At 38.9% G+C, this 18,053-nt stretch overlaps 2 long non-coding RNA genes across 5 annotated transcripts in view; one reads left to right on the top strand and one right to left on the bottom strand.

The window, feature by feature from the left end:
* Positions 1-6,905, bottom strand: part of LOC116409744 — a 17,775-nt gene extending 10,870 nt beyond the window's left edge. The window contains exons 1-3 of the long non-coding RNA XR_004221998.1: positions 6,799-6,905; positions 863-877; positions 285-299 (exon numbers count right to left, since the gene is read on the bottom strand). This is a non-coding gene — a long non-coding RNA (uncharacterized LOC116409744). The remainder of the gene's footprint in view (positions 1-284; positions 300-862; positions 878-6,798) is intronic.
* The window catches only part of LOC105946847, a 27,582-nt gene extending 9,529 nt beyond the window's left edge, over positions 1-18,053 (top strand). The window contains exons 2-4 of one of the 4 annotated variants that reach the window (XR_001170331.3): positions 10,506-10,699; positions 16,518-16,761; positions 16,857-18,053. This is a non-coding gene — a long non-coding RNA (uncharacterized LOC105946847). Of the gene's footprint in view, positions 1-7,906; positions 8,080-10,505; positions 10,700-16,517; positions 16,762-16,856 lie in introns of those variants that run through there. The other 3 variants (XR_001170332.3, XR_004221997.1, XR_004221996.1) reach the window with 3 other exon arrangements.

Raw genomic sequence — 18,053 nt, 5'->3', positions numbered from 1 at the left:
GCTGACCACCTCCTGATCTTGATCAAGTTCACTCAGATCTGGAATAGTGGTTATATTTGAATATTATCTGCCACTCCTAGGTACAGTTGTGGGGCTGTGCACTTAGTTAACTTGAGTGAGTGTTGGGATCACCCTTACTTATTTAATGTTAAAAAATGAATGAGAAAATGTTTGATCTTAATATCTATTTGTCCTTCACTTTATTTTGGTACTGTGGAATTCATGGTCACGTAAATTAATTTGCTGTTAAAATATTCAAAAATAAAATGTTTTTTTTAACATACCTTTGTCTTTTCCCCCTATGAAGACATAGCATAATTATTACATTAAAAATGTATTGTATTATACAAACAAAAATCACAAAACTCTGCTATGCTAAATGAAAAAGTTATATTGTATATTAATAGTAGTTACGGCCTAATTAAAGTTATAGGAAAAACTATAATTACAAAAAAATGTGTTCTTTATACCGTCATTTTGTTTTAAAACATGGCAAATTGATGTTTTCCTTTGCTAAAGGCTTACTATAATCACACCGTTCTCTTTCTATCATATTTAATAGTGATGTGTACAGTTACATCAGAGACCATTTTTTTAAAGCAGTAAAATATTTCATACAATATACAAAGAAGAAGCCAACAGTCTTTTACAATACTAGTATAATATTTAACATGGTTCCCACTCATAAGCAACAACTAATAATTTATTAATGCCATCCACCAATTTTAGTAATCTAAGTAATGGGTGCAGCACATGTGTTTTTTTTTCCCACAAGGACCACAAGAGGGTCCTATTTCATGCAACACATTACCTTTTCCTGTATATCTTCAAAGTAAAATGATTGCATTGTTTTCTAACATACCTTTTATTTGTCCACCTAAGAAAAATAGAAAAAATAACAAAACATTAATACTTTGTAACATACTAATTTCATACAAAAGTATTTGAAACAATATCTCCCTGAAGTTGATTAAAAATGTGCCAGTCAGATGATCAGATGGTTATGATTTGCAACCTCTGCCATCAGAGCATACACAGGGGGGCAGCCAGGGTCTTATATGGGAACAACATCCTTAAGTTACCTTATGAAGTCATCATCACAAGATAATGTAGGAGCAGTACCAAAGTGACATGGCATGGGGCAGTCATGCTTTCTCTTTTCCTCCTCCTCTCCTATTCCTCATGCAAGTGATGCCTGCTTCCCATCCCATAGAGTAAGGAAAGTGGTTTTAAAGGCTCAGAAATGGAGACCACCAGCAGCATTCTCTATCTCCTCTCTCCTATGCTTGAATCCTCCTTTGGCCCTTGTCCTGCCATTCTCCCCAGCCACCTCCTTTATCATAGGGCAATTAATATGCTGTTATAACCTTAACTTTAATTTTTCCTTCCACTTAACTTCAGTAAATTTCAACAAACTTTCACAAACTTTATTGCATTTTCACAAATTTTTCAGCAAAGTGAAATGCCAAAAAACTTGCTCATCCCTAACCATAAGGTTTCAAACCATTCATTCTCTGCTTCCTGCTTTCTAATGGGTTTCAAATCAACATTAACATACAGATGTGCCAATATATATACTCATATTTAACTCCAGTTTTCCTCCCATTTTATCAGCAATGCTGATTGCATATGTAAACATACATTTAATGCTGGTACTAATTTTTATATTGTGTATGTACTGTATAACTTCTGGCCTTCTCTGGCATAAAAAAATAGAAATCATAATTTCTCCCACCAGCCTTCTTCTCCCCAAAAATAGCTGCACTATGATTGAGGTGCTGCCAGTTCAAGACAAAAAGCCTGTAGCAGATGCAAAAATCACCTCTCCAAAAACCTTTACACCCATATATTAGCTATATATTAAAGAATAAGTAAACCTTTTTTTCCTATCAGTAAAATTACTCTAAACAGCCTCCAGAGTTGCCTACTTTTATCCCAGCATTCTCTCTGACCTGGTTCCTCAGTTAGAAGTTGATAGTTTTTCTTTGTTTCCTTGTGCAGAATAAAGGCCCGCCCCTACTTCCTGTTCTGTTCTCTCTTCAATTCGACTACCTGTAGTCCACCTGGAGAACCTTCTGGGCACGCCTGGAGGCAGCAGGAGCCAGTCTGTGCATTAGCAGGGTTTCTTTTTTTTATGACAGACCTGAACAGGGGGGCGGGGCTTCAGTCTGCACAAGGAAGCAAAGAAAAACGATCAACTTCTTACTGAGGAACCAGGTCAGAGAGAATGCTGGGACAAAGGTAGGTAATTCTGGAGGCTGTTTAGAGTAATTTTACTGAAGGTTTACTTATTCTTTAACCTCCCTAAGCTCATACTTTCTCCCTAACGTAGCACATAGGAGAGGTAAAATCTCTTAGACAAGAACCTGGTGTGTTCTTGCTGTCAACTCTTCATCTAATATTCTTTAATCATTTTTAATCATTCAGTGCCCCCAGATATATGCACATTAGAGTGAAAAAGCTGTTTTTTATTTGTCTGGCTTTTCACTCTACTGTACATGCACACCCATGCAAAGAAGGAAGGAATCAGAAAGAGGATCACTCTGTGGAAGAACCCCAGCCCGGTGCAGTTTCCTGCTAACAGAAGCACCAGCCTGGGGCATCAAATAAGTGATTACATCCAATGGGGGGGGGGGGTGCCTAACATTTGGCAAGCACAGCCTGGCATTATGATCAGACCTTGGACTTCACTGGAAAGCAAGATCCAAAACTGGGCAAACATTCTCAATGTTTGGTGACACACATGACATGAGAGACGGCAAACCCACATTGAACAAGTCAGAGAGGGACTAGTAGCCTGACTGCCCTCTGCTGTAGGAAGGGACTCTCATTCCATTGCTTTTCAATTTTTGTTTTCTGGGTCTTACGCATTCTTCCTTGGTTGTGCACACATGCTGTCAATATATGTAACCCACTAATTTATACATATAATTTATGTAATTCTAATTTTTTACTTATTTAATCATGAAAAAGGGAATGCTGCATTTTTATCCAATGAGAGAAAATCTAATGCACAACAGATTTTTTTTTTCTCATTCATCAATCTCAGATGTAGATGCAGGAACAAAACACACCATCTACTTATATTGCAGCCTATGGAGTTCAGATTTTGATCCTAATGATTTTTGATACAAAATCTTGTGCTGCTGTTTGGTATTGCATGCTGGTGCATGACTTAATCAGATGAAATCTGATCAAAATCTCCCATGGCATTTAGCTTTAAAACTTGAATTCTAAGAGAATTTTCTAGTAGAATATATTGAATTATGCCCTTTTGCATTTTCTACAAGATTAGAATATGAGTTATTATTGTAACCTTTATCTGCTGTGGATTCTTTTGACACAAACATGAACATTAAAGAAATTCACCCAAATATACAGTGGATATAAAAAGTCTACACACCCCTGATAAAATGTCAGGTTCCTGTGCTGTACAAAAATGAGACAAAGATAAATAATTTCAGAACTTTTTCCACCTTTTAATGTGACCTATAAACTGTACCACTCAATTGAAAAACAAACTGAAATAATTTCAGTGGAGGGAAGAAAACCAAAAAAACCAAAAAAACTAAAATAATGTGGTTGCATAAGTGTGCACACCCTTAAACTAATACTTTATTGAAGCACCTTTTGATTTTATTACAGCACTCAGTCTTTTTGGGTATGAGTCTATCAGCATGGCACATTTTGACTTTGCAAGATTTGCCCACTCTTCTTTGCAGAAACACTCCAAATCTGTCAGATTGCGAGGGCATCTCCAGATTTTCAATCGGATTCAGGTCTGGGCTCTGGCTGGGCCATTCCAAAACTTTAATCTTCTACCGGTGAAGCCATTCCTTTGCTGATTTGGATGTATGCTTTGGGTCGTTGTCATGCTGAAAGATGAAGTTCCTCCTCATGTTCAGCTTTCTAGCAGAAGCCTGAAGGTTTTGTGCCAATATTGACTGGTATTTGGAACTGTTCATAATTCCTTCTTTCTTAACTAAGGCCCCTGTTCCAGCTGAAGAAAAACAGCCCCAAAGCATGATGCTGCCACTACCATGCTTCACTGTGGGTATGGTATTCTTTTGGTGACGTGCAGTATTGTTTTTGCGCCAAACATATATTTTTTTGAATTATGGCCAAAAAGTTCAACCGTGGTTTCATCAGACACCTTTTCCCACATGCTTTTGGGAGACTTCAGATGTGTTTTTGCAAAATGTAGCCTGGCTTGGATGTTTTTCTTTGTAAGAAAAGGCTTTCGTCTTGCCACTCTACCCCATAGCCCAGACATATGAAGAATACAGGAGATTGTTGTCACATGTACCACACAGCCAGTACTTGCCAGATATTCCTGCAGCTCCTTTAATGTTGCTGTAGGCCTCTTGGTAGCCTCCCTGACCAGTTTTCTTCTCGTCTTTTCATCAATTTTGGAGGGATGTCCAGTTCTTGGTAATGTCACTGTTGTGCCATATTTCTCCACTTGATGATGACTGTCTTCACTGTGTTCCATGGTATATCTAATGCCTTGGAAATTCTTTTGTACCCTTCTCCTGACTGATATCTTTTAACAATGAAATCCCTCTGATGCTTTGGAAGCTCTCTGTGGACCATGGCTTTTGCTGTGGGATGCAACTAAAAAAATGTCAGGAAAGACCAACTAGAGCAGCTGAACGTTATTTGGGGTTAATCAGAGGCACTTTAAATGATGGCAGGTGTATGCTGACTCCTATTTAACATGAATTTGAATGTGATTGCTTAATTCTGAACACAGCTACATCCCCAGTTAGAAAAGGGTGCGCACACTTATCCAACCACATTATTTTGGTTTTCTTCCCTCCACCTAAAAGATTTCAGTTTGTTTTTCAATTGAGTGGTACAGTATATAGGTCACATTAAAGGTGGAAAAAGTTCTGAAATTATTTATCTTTGTCTCATTTTTGTACAGCACAGGAACCTGACATTTTACCAGGGGTGTGTAGACTTTTTATATCCACTGTCGATTTCTAACCTTTTGCGGTGTGAAAATTGCCTCAAGGCCTTGGAAGCCATATGACCAATCCAATGTTTGCTTTCAAATATTGTCGGGAAGCATTTAGTGTTCTGCTCTGCAAATTGTTGCTATACATAACAACAACTGCAACAATATGTGAACCTTTATTCATCTTTCCAGGAACCAATTTAAGTTCTAATTGTGCTACTTTTATTAAAACAGACAACCCTTGTCAACTTTCTTAACTATTTTGACCAACCTCCTAAAGTTAATAGGATACTCCACAACTGGGAAAAAATAATTTCCGTATATTCAAAATAAGGTATTTGTTTCACTGGGTAGTGAATCCATCAGTGTATACAAATGAGTCAAAAACAAATCACAGAACACTTAACACTTTTGGTCACTGTGGTAAACTACTACTTAGGCTACTGTTACACGTGGCTGCTTCTCTGTCTGCTTAGAATTGTATAAATGTGTGGTATTAGCCCCTCCAACATTTTAAACACCATTAATTTGGTAGTGATAGATCAAATGAATATACTTTTAGCTATGGATTGGATTTCACTAGAATTTATTAAATTCAGGCTTAAAGCGCAACTATGTATGTGTAGACACATCTAGCTGGCTGAGTAGCAGACTATGCAGTTAGAAGCTAAATATAGGTTCTCCTCTTCTATCTTTATAATCAGTGGTGTTTATGTACACAGTGTTCCAAGAAAAAAATAATATACTGATATAACTTGAAATCTGAACGACTCAGAACCAAAAAGAGTCTAACATTATTTAGGAAAAAATGCACAAAAGAAAATATGGATTAACCAGTGGAAAATGTATTAACAAATTTATTTTGCCTACTAAAATAGTACCCCTTTGTTAAAATTATTTGTGCCAGAGTAAAATAAATGGCAAATTTATAAAGCTGTGCATTTTATTTTACACCTTTATATTTCTAGCTTAATCCATTCAAGTCAATGGAGACAAATTTAGGAGACAATGAAATTCCTGCAGGAAAAAATACTGCAATATGTTTTCAATTAAGGTTTTTTTCACATAAAAATGAACGCATGACATATGTTGTTTTTACATGATGATGTGTATTTGAAGGCCGTTTGTTTTACACAGAATGATAAATCATCCTCAGGAAACAGATTTTTAAAAATTTAAATTTTTGAGGTATTTAAATGTAAAATATTATAAAATATTCTATCATCTGCTTTTATTAAAAACTTGATCACTTCAAAATGTTAACAAGCAACATGAAATCACATTTTAACATTAATTTTCAATAAGTCTGCAAAATTTCAAATTAGTTCCAAAAATTTGAATTGAAAAAAAACAAACTTGCTAATTCTGATTAATTCTGAAAATACAACTTCTACCAGCTCACCAGATTTTTGCACTTAGTAAATGTTGTATTCTTGCAATGTTGTAGTCTTGCATTCAAGCTTATGGAAACAAAGTCAAATTTGCAATTTCTGCTATGGAAAACTTGAATCTGAATGTTGATAAATCTGCCCTGGGGAGTCCTACTTACCAAATTTATATTTATGCAAAGTAGAAAAACATAAGAAAATTACACAAACTCAAATTTTGTAAAACTGGAATTTTGCCCTATTAAAAAATCGGAATTAAAAAAGTTAATTTGGTAACAATAAAATTACCACTTTTTCACTTTGCAAGACCTTTGAGTGCAGTTTAATATGATATATTTTTTATTCTGGAACCCAGGCAATTAGCTTATATAAATGGAGTGCAAACTACACACTGGTATATATCAGCTATCACAACATAAGTTGAAGTGTAAGTCAAATAATATAACTTACCAGCGAATGAACAAAGCACAAGAAGAAGAAGAAGAATCAGTGTTAGAATCCTTAGAGACATGATTACGTTTAATGATAATCGTGTCAAGAGACACGTTATATGAACATCCTAGTGTGCAAGAGATTCTGAAGTTTTCCCCATTATGCTATATTTATAGGACATGCATTTTCTATCTGCTGGGATGATATGATGTCAAAAATTAATTAAAAAAAAATTATATATAAGGCAAATATGTTTTAATGCCAAAAAATAAAATTCATTTTCGGTTTCTACAAAGATTGTTTGCTAAGCTTTCTCTTACTGTCAGGTTAATGGTTAATTTAATAATTATATTATTCTACAAACAGGGAACAGAATTAAACTTCAGTTAACAAGGGTTCCTGCTTTAAGCTATTTAATTTAAGGATAAAGCTTCTAATAAACTATGTATGGTAAAGAAACTAAATTAACCCTCACAATGAATACAAAATATCACTGGATTGCTCTGTGAGGAGAAGAGAAGTTGGCCAGGAATGTATGGAGACACAAGAGAAGAGATGAATTGAGCCATAGAGGGCTTTAAAGGTTAAGAGAAGGAGTTTGTACGTTATTCTTTGTTTAATGGGAAGCCATGATAAGGCCTTTAGCAGTGGAAGGGCCTGAACTCTCCTTGATGAGAGGAGAAGAATTCTGGCAGCAGTATAAAGAAACAAGGTTTCGTACAATAATATCAGTGCATGTATGTCCAGCTTTAGGGAGGCCAGTTAGTAGCAGGTTACAGTAGTCTAGTTCGGATAGGATGAAAGCATTCAGTTGAAAGAAAGGGACCGATTTTGGCAATATTGCGGAAGAAAAAGTGACAGGTTTTGACAGTGGTGTTAATATAGTCAGTGGAGGAGAGAGAGGAGTCAAAGATCACTCTCAAACAGCGTGCCGAGTCAACAGGATTGATGAGCGTACCATCAATGTAGATAGTAAAGGGGTGAGTAGGAGAAGGCACAAAGATGATCCGTTCAGTTTTTTGTTAGGTTCAGTTTGAGGTGGTGTTGGTTCATTCAACTGGGGTTTACTTAGAGGCAGTTAGAGATTTGAGTCTGTTTCAACTGTTAATGAAGGGGTCAAAAAGTATGTTTGGATATCATCAACATACAGATGTTATTTAAAGGCAAATGAGTGGGTGAGATCTCCCAAAGACAGTGTGTATAGGGACTATAACAACGGCCCAATTACATAGCCTTACATTAAGTTGATCTGGAGATGGTTTTGTTTGCACAAGAGACAGTGAAGGATTGGTTAAAAAGGTAAGAAGAGATTCAGGATGCTGCCTGATTTTGGATACCAATCAAATGCTGAATTTGCATCAGGATACATTAGTGTTGGCACAAATAACATAATTTTTTAGCACAGCAATGTGAAATGTAGTTAGCATGAAAGTCATTTTTAAGAAGTAAGTTGTGTGTACGTGCAGCATGCAAAGTGATCCAGGAAAGAACACCTCCTCAAAACAGGTGTAAGCCCTAAATGGTACACCAAATAGCCCAGCAATTATAAGCCCCACAATAAATGGGTTGGAAGCTTCCTAGTCGAAATAATGAGCACAAAAAAAATCGAAGCTGGTGGCACCCATGGCCACAATGTTAGGATGTTAGTGCGCCAGAGTTAAAGGATGATGAAACTTTCCTTGGAAAGTTCCTAGGTGTGCTTAAATTATTATTTTTGCTTGATCTACCAGTTTTCAACTCTCTGCTCTGCTCATGAATATGCTGCCTGCCACGATTCTTTGCTTGAATTTGACTGAGACTTATTTAACTCCTCTGATACCACATACTGGACTTTTTGAACCCAGCTTCATCCTTGGCCCCAACCGCAACCCTGGTAAGGGCTGTGGGGCTCTGACAATGGCAAGACAAATTAAAAGCAATAAATTAAAAAAAAAAAATCACATCTGTACAAGTTGATTAATGTTAAAAACACCACAAAATTGCAAATCATGATCACATATATAATATATATTGAATTCTCAGTCAATATAGCTAAGTAAAACTGTAAAACCTATGTACCTTGGTACTCACTCTCTGATACAGTCGGCAACTTTTCCAGTATCTTGTACCCAAAACCTTGAAATTGAAATAAAAAAAGCAAAACACAGTTCAAAAAGATATAGGGGCGATTCACTAAAGGTCGAAAACGCTTATCGCATGCTTTTTTGCATTACAAAGCATGCAATAAGTAAGCCCCGATTCATCAGTCATTTCGCATGCGTTAAGATGCATATCGCATGCGCAAAAAAAGCACTATTGCAATGCGTTATTTACCTTGCATTGCGTTCTTTTCTCGCATAGAAATAATACTAACACATGATTCACAAACACATATGAAGCGTTAAAATGCGCTAAATATGGCATTAGTCTGTGCAAATATTAAAACCTACTTGGGGCAGGCGGTACTTAAAGAAAATTGTGGTTCGTGAGCTTTTGGCAACACAATATGAACTTTGCAGTGGGATTTATTCAAGTCTGTGTTGGCCCTAGAGTGACGCAGCCTCCAGTTTTCAGGGAAATGGTAATTTTCAGAACAGTAGTTTTCCAAAAGTAATGGTTACGTGTGTAAAATCGTGCGCTAATATAGCACGCGGTGAAATATATCGCGCACAGCGGGAAATAACGCATGCACCGAGAATTAACGCAAGAAAAATGCTCAGCGCAAGTTAAATAACACAAAGAACATAGCATCTTATTTATGACGCCTGTCCTTTTAGTGAATCAAACGTTAAGTCGCAAAAAATAAGAAGTGATAAAATTTTAAACGCATGCTATAAATAGCACTCGTTTTATCGCCCTTTAGTGAATCGGCCCCATAGTGTTCAGTTCACTCTGGTCAATCTTAAGGACTATAATGAGCAAATAGGCTTTAACTGGTGGTTTGGGTAGTTAATAAATCAATTTACTCAAGATGTGAAAAGAGTATACCTGGACTCTTAGATGAAAAGTGACCATGCCTTGGTTTTATGCCCAGAACAGTTTTACAGTCAAATCAGCAGTTTTTGTTGCATGAATCCACACTAGAATTTCTCCATGCAAAGAAAGAAGCTTCTGTAACAATGTAGGGCAATGTGTATGCTATTGCAGAGCTAAAAATGCTAAAATTTTACATTCCCATTGACTACAATGGATTTTGGGGAAAAAAATAACACTTTTTTTTTTTTTTTCAAATTTTTTGTGGTTTCACACGTTTGTGCAAAGTAAAATGCCCCAAATTTGCTAATTACTGTGAATAACCTATAATACCCAATCAGATGCCTGTAAATTCGCTGTTATGGTTACTAAATCTATATAAAGTTTGCACCTTGTTTTACCCTCAAGGTGTGGTCTGCAGCAGTTAAACAGGGAGACTTGTGCTGCTTCCTGAAGTTAAAACATTCTTCTGACTGAACTTCTTGTGATGTTACCTAATCAGAGTGCTATAGCCTGGGTGTAGTGGTTTACTGCCTGTATAATCTTTAAATGGACTTTGTGAAACCGTTAAACTGTCTTTGTGCGCAAATAACAAATAAACATACATTTATTTAGCATTATTGTTTATTTGATTTCCTCTGGCCTGGTCAGTAAATGAAACCAACCTACACAGCCTACTGGAATATGGATAGGCCTTTAACCAACCCAGGAAAAGACAGCAACAGTAGTTCAGCTGTTTTAACTGAGCACTTGCCTTGATCTCCTATATCCAGATCTCACTGCGATCTCTGAATATTAAGGCAACTGCTTGATGGATAGAAAGGAAAGAAGTGAACTGGCAAGTGAACCCCCTTCCCCCAAAAAGATCATAACTGGGCCCTGCAATGGCTGGTCCTGCGTACAATGAATTTTCTGCGGGCAAGACAAACTCGTTACTATAGCTCCATAAGAACATGCTCTGCTTAAGGTTAGTAATTGTTTGTCATCATTACATACCCAGGCATGCCACTCCTCTAGTTGTTGCCTACTTGGTTTGGATTCCACTTTTGTATACCTGCAAAGAGAGAGTGCCTGATCATTAAAGGGGACATATAGGATAAATGGGAAAACCCTAATTTTGTAGGCAATTATGAATAATACATGGTGCTGGTTTCACTAAAAATTAATCCTATTTGTAAAAAGGGCCCCTTTATTGGAGCTCCCTATAGATCCTAACACTTCTCTGTCCCAGTTTGAAATGGAGAGTGGGCGTGTCCTAACGGTCCCTGCCAGAAGCACAGTAGGAGGGGGAGAGCCAATCACAGCCCTGCACTCCCACAAGCAAAGACAGGCTTCAGTTCCCTATGAGGTCAGCCTATCTTATAGTGCAGTGTATGGAGGGCCGCCGACTCCCCTGCACATCCAGAGAATTCAGCCAGCAGGAAGTGGAACTGATGGGTGGGACTAGTGGAGTTTTGGAATTTCTCAATAAATCAGTCTGAAATACAACTTTTTTAAGCACATTCCTTCTATATCTAGAGGAGTATAATTCCCTGGTACATTTTTAATTTTTATAGGATATGTCTCCTTTAAGCACTTGCATAGTTGTCTTAGAACTCTACTTACTATGTAACTCTGAGAATTTTTACTGTACCTTCTGATATCCAAAAACATACATATGCACTATGCTTTGACTCACTGGGCACCTTTGCAGTGAAGGCATTTTTTTTTTTTTTTTTTAAATGCTGCATTGTGGGGGGGGGGGGGAAAGAAAAAAAAAAAAAAGAGTTTCCAAAATATAGTTGTCAACACATAAAAACCCCAGTTGGGGAGGATACAACAATAAGCTACCACACACCAGTGGTGTAGTCCTATAGAGCAAAGACAAACCAACCAACAGTTGCTGACCAGTCAGCACAGGAGTAGCAACTGACTCCACAACTCGGGGCAACCACTAGCTGCCATGAGAACCTACCTGGAGCAACCCAGCTGCCAAACAGGCCCATGACTATTGCAAACCAGCAGCCATGCCCACCAAAAACCACAGCAAGGCCTGCAGCCATGCCTGCCAAGGCAAAGGCTGGCAGCCACCTGCGCTCAAGGCCACTGCAAAAGTCGGCCTCTCATTCACCAAGGGTCACAACAAAAGCCAGCAGCCACATGCACCAAGGGCCACTGCAAGGTTGGCAGCCACAGCAAGGCTAGAGACCACAAGTGCCAAGTACCACAACAAAAGCCAGAGGCCACAAGTGCCAAGAACCACATCAAAGGCCAGAACCACATGCGCCAAAAACCACAGCAGAAACCAGCAACCATGGGCGCCAAGGACCACAGCAAAGGCTGAAGGCCACAAGCACTAAGGATCCCAGAAAAGGATGGAGGCCACATGCATCAAGGACATGTCTGGGGAACAGCAAAGGCCAGAGGCCACAACAGCCAAGGACCACAGCAAGGCTGGAGGCCACATGTGCCAGGGGGAGCAGCAAGGCCAGAAGCCACAATGGACAAGGACTACAGCAAAGCTGGAGGCCACATGTGCTAAAGGCCACAGCAAAAGGCCAGAGGTCACATGCTCCAAGGCCCAAGATCTGCCACCGCATGAGCCACCCAGAAGAGGACAGCAAGCAAAATTGCCATAGCAAAGGCCAACAGAGAGCCAAAGCCTTAACAAGGCTATTGACCATGTAAGCCAAGGGCCATGACATCCATACCACTGTTAATCCACAGAGGACTCAATTTTACAAAAAAAAAGACTTCATGTATCAAACACAATACAAAAAAGCCAGGAGGTACACATACACCTAAATACAGATGAGAACCCTAGAGAAAGGCTGCTTGCTAGGTGCAGACTCATAGTGGGAAAGGAAGGTTCATTACTGCTACAGCAGTGGAACCCCTAGCCAGTCCTAGAAGCACCTGGTGTAATCAATAGCACCCTTACCCACTGTATCCATACAGAGGAATCAAGCTTACAACTAAAACCTTTCGGCTAATGGCTAAGGCGTCTGTTGTAATTTTTTGGCAATCTGAAAATTGCTTGCCGAAAATAGCGGCATCCGCCTCCTACCTGTGCCTGCACCCGAATGAATGAAATACACTCGAGTCCAGGCAAATGTAGCCAATATCCACCGAAGATACGAATTCTCATGGTTTTTGGCGGATATCGGCTACATGTGCCTGCACCTAAGCGTATTTCATTCATTCGGGTGCAGGCACAGGTAGAAGGCAGATGGCGCTATTTTCAGCAAGCATTTTTTTTTTTTTGCCGGAAATATACGCCAGACACCTCGTCTGACATTAGCTTTAGATATCACAGACTCCTACCAGATAGTAGTGACTGGCAGCAGGAGGGAACTCCAGTAAGAACCCTGGCAGCTTTTAGCTGAGGGATACAATTAGCTCATTAGCATGCAGGCCTCCCAATGCATAGGTAGATAGTAAGAACCCTGCAGGTAGGAAAGGAAGAAGGTACATTACTGCTAAAGCAGTGCAGGGTCCAGCCAATCCTTGAAGCACCTGGTGTAATATAGAGCACACATGCCCACTGTATCAATACAGAAACAATAAAATCGTATATATCAAACAAACAAAAGCAAAAGAGCACACACACCTTATCAGACAGCAGTGACTATCAGCAGGAGGGAACTCCAGCAAGAACCCAGATAGCTTTCAGCTGAGGGACATAATTGGCTCATTTATATGCAGGCTTCCCAGAGCATTTAACACACAGTGAATACTGAAGCATCACACTCACACTCACACAGATTCTGGCTTTATCACTAGCCCATATCCATATCCATGGCCCTTTTCTCCAAACAACTGGACAGATGCAATTCAGCTCACGGGATAGGAACCTGAAAAGCCCACACCTGTATACTTTCCAAATAAGCACCAGTTTCACTGTCATACACAGATGGGCATTCCACGGGGGGGGGGAGCTAATTTAGCACAGAGCTAGGACCATGGGTAAGCCCAAACCTGCATTTCTTCCCAGAAAGCGACAATTCACACTTGTTCGGCTTATATGTAAGCTTATAGGTAAGGACTAATTTTGATTGGCTTTGGTATAGGTCCTACCTCCTTGTCTGGGTGGGGCAGTACTGGCCATGTGTTACTGACATGGAAGGGACACAGAAGAAACATAGCAATTTGCATCTGCAAACTGCACCACAATCCTAATTGAGGCTTTATCAGCATGAAGTAAAAAAGGTGAAATGTTTGCCCAGCCTTGCTTTTAAATAGCATATCCGTAAATGCTATCTACTATGGGTGACTACATAGCAAACATTGGGTCTTTTATTATGTCACCCCTAAATAGTTCATATCTATATAACTGACTTATGTGTAGTAGTTATGTGTAGTGATGAGCGAATCTGTCCAGTTTCGCTTTGCCGTAAAATTCACGAAACACATTTGTTGTGCAATATATATATATATATATATATATTTTTTTTTTTTTTTTGTCGCCTGCTTCGTTTTTGATGCAACTTTTTTTTGCCAACAATTTTTCCGCTGCTAAATTTCAAGGTTTCACGAAACAATTCGCCAATGGCGTAATGCGGAAATTCGCTGCAAATCCATGCCTGACGAAAAAATTTGCTAATCACTGTGTGGCAGTTGATTTCCTGGTATTCTGATCTATTTGCACAACATTTCCTTTGAACAGGGTGAAGTGTATAGCACTTGCTTTCAAGTCTGCCTAAAAACAGACCAGACAGACTGGAAAAGAAACAGCCATCCTGTTCTATATCGTAATTATGTTGGTTTAAAAAAACTCAACATACTTTTCTTCAAGTTCAGCTTATTCTTCCAATTTTTCTTCTTAGCGCCCCCCATTTTCTAAATGCTACTCCTCCTACAGTTTTAGGGGTACAACCCCCAGGCTCTCCACACTTATTCGCCCTATAGCGGAGCAGGTTGCTTGTGCTTTTCTAAGCAATCCAGCCCCCCGTCTTTTTGTGGCGCCGCTCCGAACACCCCAATTTTCCCATTGACTTTGACAGGGAAGATTTTCAAACTGCTGTCACTCTTACAGCTTTAAAGCTACACTCCCCCAACTCGAATAACATGATCATGGGGTTGGATGACCCAAAGTGGGAGGGGCCAACAACAGCTAATGAAATTTCACCAATTGACTTTAATGGTGAAATTGAAACTGCTGCCAATCTTACAGCTTTGAGGCCACACTTGCCAAACTTGAATCACATAGTCATGGGGTCAACCTGAATGAAAACATGATATAATATTTGTTGGATTCCCAAAGGTGGGTGGAGCTACACACAGCCAATCAGATCAGACCTTTTTGACTTTCAGTGGAGGAAATGCAACCTGCTGCCATTCTACAGTAATAACACCAGGATCCCCAAACCTTGTAATTAGGCATCAGGTAACTGTGGTTCAAGGTTAGAAAAATTGGGCAATTGAGCCACCAACAGCCAATCAGATTTTACCTATTGACTTTCAATATGGAAATGCAACCTGCTGCTATTGTCACAGTATTAACACCAGGGTCCCCAAACTCTTAACATTTGGTCACCAGGGGACTGCAGTTTTAGGTTTGAAAAAGTGGGTGGAGTCACCAATAGCCAATCACATTTTACCTATTTACTTTCAATGGTGAAATGTAAAATGCTATCAATCCCAAAATGTGTATGCCCCAAAACTTTGCAGAGTTGGTCACTGAGAGTTCAAAAATAGGAAAAGAGGGTTGGGCCACTAATAAACTACAAACTAAGAAATTGTAGTAACCTAAACTTAGAAATGGCTCAATTAATTTAACCTAAATGTCTCAAATGTCAGGAAATCAAGTAAATAAAACGTACCAAATACAAAAGAGAGATCCGGGTGTATAAACCCCGGATCTGTCTCACAGTTGATCTAGGTCAAATTCCCAACACCATCATATCAGCTCTCACAATGTGAAATCCTAAATACAAAGAACTCACCGTTGTTCAGAAGTGGTTCAGGTGCTCAGAGCCCCGAACCTGTAGCTGGGGAAGGCGAAATCACACATATGCAAAAGGGCTCCAAATGCACCGGACACAGCGGCTTGCTTAAAACTCTATTTTTATTACTCCATTTAAATGGAGTAATAAAAATCGAGTTTTAAGCAAGCCACTGTGTCAGGTGCATTTGGAGCCCTTTTGCATATGTGTTGGGTCACTAATAGCCAATCGGATTTCACCCATGGAATTTCATTGGTTTAAATTTCAAGGGTGCCCAAACTTTGCAGTTTGTCACTGGGTGACTTCGAATTTGAAAAAGGAGGCACACCAACCGCCAATCAGATGTCGCTCATTGACTTTCAGTGGGGAAATTTTAAATTGCTGCCATTCAGACACTATTAAAACCAGTGTCCCTAAACTTTGCACAGTGGCTTTTACTATATAACTGTGGTCCATGGTTAGAAAAACAGGCTGGATCCAACAACAGCCAATCAGATTTTATACAGTGACTTTACATTTTTCAAACCAACATGAAGTTTGTTCTCAAACTTCCCTTTCTAGTTGTATTATACAATACCATTTTTATGCTTCTATAATTCTGCTGCAAAAATGTTTACATTTCTTCCTGTAGTGGCCACTGCTTTACTGGTTTTTATATAGCCTTTACTAAGATGGCCACCAATGAATCAACCAGGGACCATACTTGACCCCTTTTTAAACATGGTACCTCAAGCTTCAACAAATGGCTGCCTATGATGATTAACTTTTTGTTGAGGACTATATAACACAAAAAGCAGTCTTTTTTTACTGACTTGAACAAGGTGTTTATTGTGAACCCTGCTCTGACTTCTTTTCTTAAAGGTATCCGTTTGTACTGACATTCCCCTGAAGATAGAATTTGCAAGCCACATATCCAGAATTCTGATTGAGGACTGTCCTGTTTTCCAGATATTATCTCTCCAAGACTGTTCATTTTATACCAGTTCTGCAGCAGAAAACCAGGGCCCCAAATGGGCATTGGTGAAAACCAGAACTCGTGGATTTTCAACTCTTTCATACATGGCACCTTCCTTTGTTGATTGCTATGGGTTTCTACTATATACAGGTAGAAATTTAACACCTTCTATTTTAAATACATTTCATTTGCAATGTCTGGTTGAGTAACCTCTGCTGAATTTTGTTTTAACTTTCCTTTGACAGAAATAAAATGGAAGCCAGCCTCCTTACAGACAAGATAACAGATTCAATCTGTGATCTCAGCCTTCAGCCTGAACAATGATTGTTTAAACCTGAATGCCATACTTTTCTGCTAATATGCTATAAAAAGCAAAAAACCCCAGGAAAAATGCTCTGCAAAATAATTACAAGAACACATGGGCAGTGGTTTTTTGTTTTTGTTTTTTTCAACTCTATTGGAACACAAGTTCTCAGAGCCCATTTTATGTCTTTTTCTATACTGCCTGTACCCACTGCATTGCACTGAACTGCCAAATGCAAGTGAGAAGCAACATGCAGTTAATAGTGAGTATCTCACTCTTCTATATATCCAAGTGTTGTAGGACTGGTAACTTATAAATTGGGATTGCCTGGACTGGTTGCTTTTCTGGTTAGAAACCAATTGATTCACCAAGGTGCATGCAAGCTGATTCCTATAGCATGGGTTATACATGGCTATCATAACTCTTTCTATACTGAGTAGCAGGGAAAGGTGCAACCTAAGCTACAAATGCATTTTTGTGTTTCTTAAGTAGGACTGTGCTACAGAATGCAATTAGTAGAATTAACTGTTTTTATTTTCTATGAAGCAAACCATATTTCTTGTAATCTGTAGGGCAGACTGTTCCATTAAAAACAATGGCATATGTTCTGTGACCACAATATTAGTAAAGGTATGGGATCCCTTATCTGTAAACCTGGTAATCAGAAGGCTCTGAATTATGGACAGTTCAGGTCTGGTGGGCACAAAAAGTCCCTTTATCTGGGAACCCGCAGATCCAAGGCATTCCAGATAATAGATCCTATACTTGTAGTTTACATTAGGCCAATGGCCTATGCTTGACTTACTACAAGCAATGAATTAGGGATAAATTCCACAAGCACTTTTTGCTGATGGGGTCAGATCGACAAAATGCACGTGATAGATTAGTTCTTGCCTTGCATACTTATAAAGCCTTTGATTTTCTCAAATGGGGGTGTTTCTTTGTAACTGTGTCAGCCATAGGTTTCAACCAGACTTTTATGAATATGTCAGGCTCCTTTTCAGCAAACCAGTTACCTGAACCCACACTGATAGAAATACAGTACATTTTTACTTAATGTGGGGGCTTGAATCATCCCTCCAGATCCCATGATGCATTATAACAATAAAGCCCCTGGAAGTCCTGGTTCTTAATGTTA

Source organism: Xenopus tropicalis, chromosome 3, assembly GCF_000004195.4.
Source record: "Xenopus tropicalis strain Nigerian chromosome 3, UCB_Xtro_10.0, whole genome shotgun sequence".
NCBI classification, from domain to species: domain Eukaryota; kingdom Metazoa; phylum Chordata; class Amphibia; order Anura; family Pipidae; genus Xenopus; species Xenopus tropicalis.
Note: the sequence above shows the minus strand (reverse complement) of the source record. Positions and strands in the feature narration are given on the sequence as shown.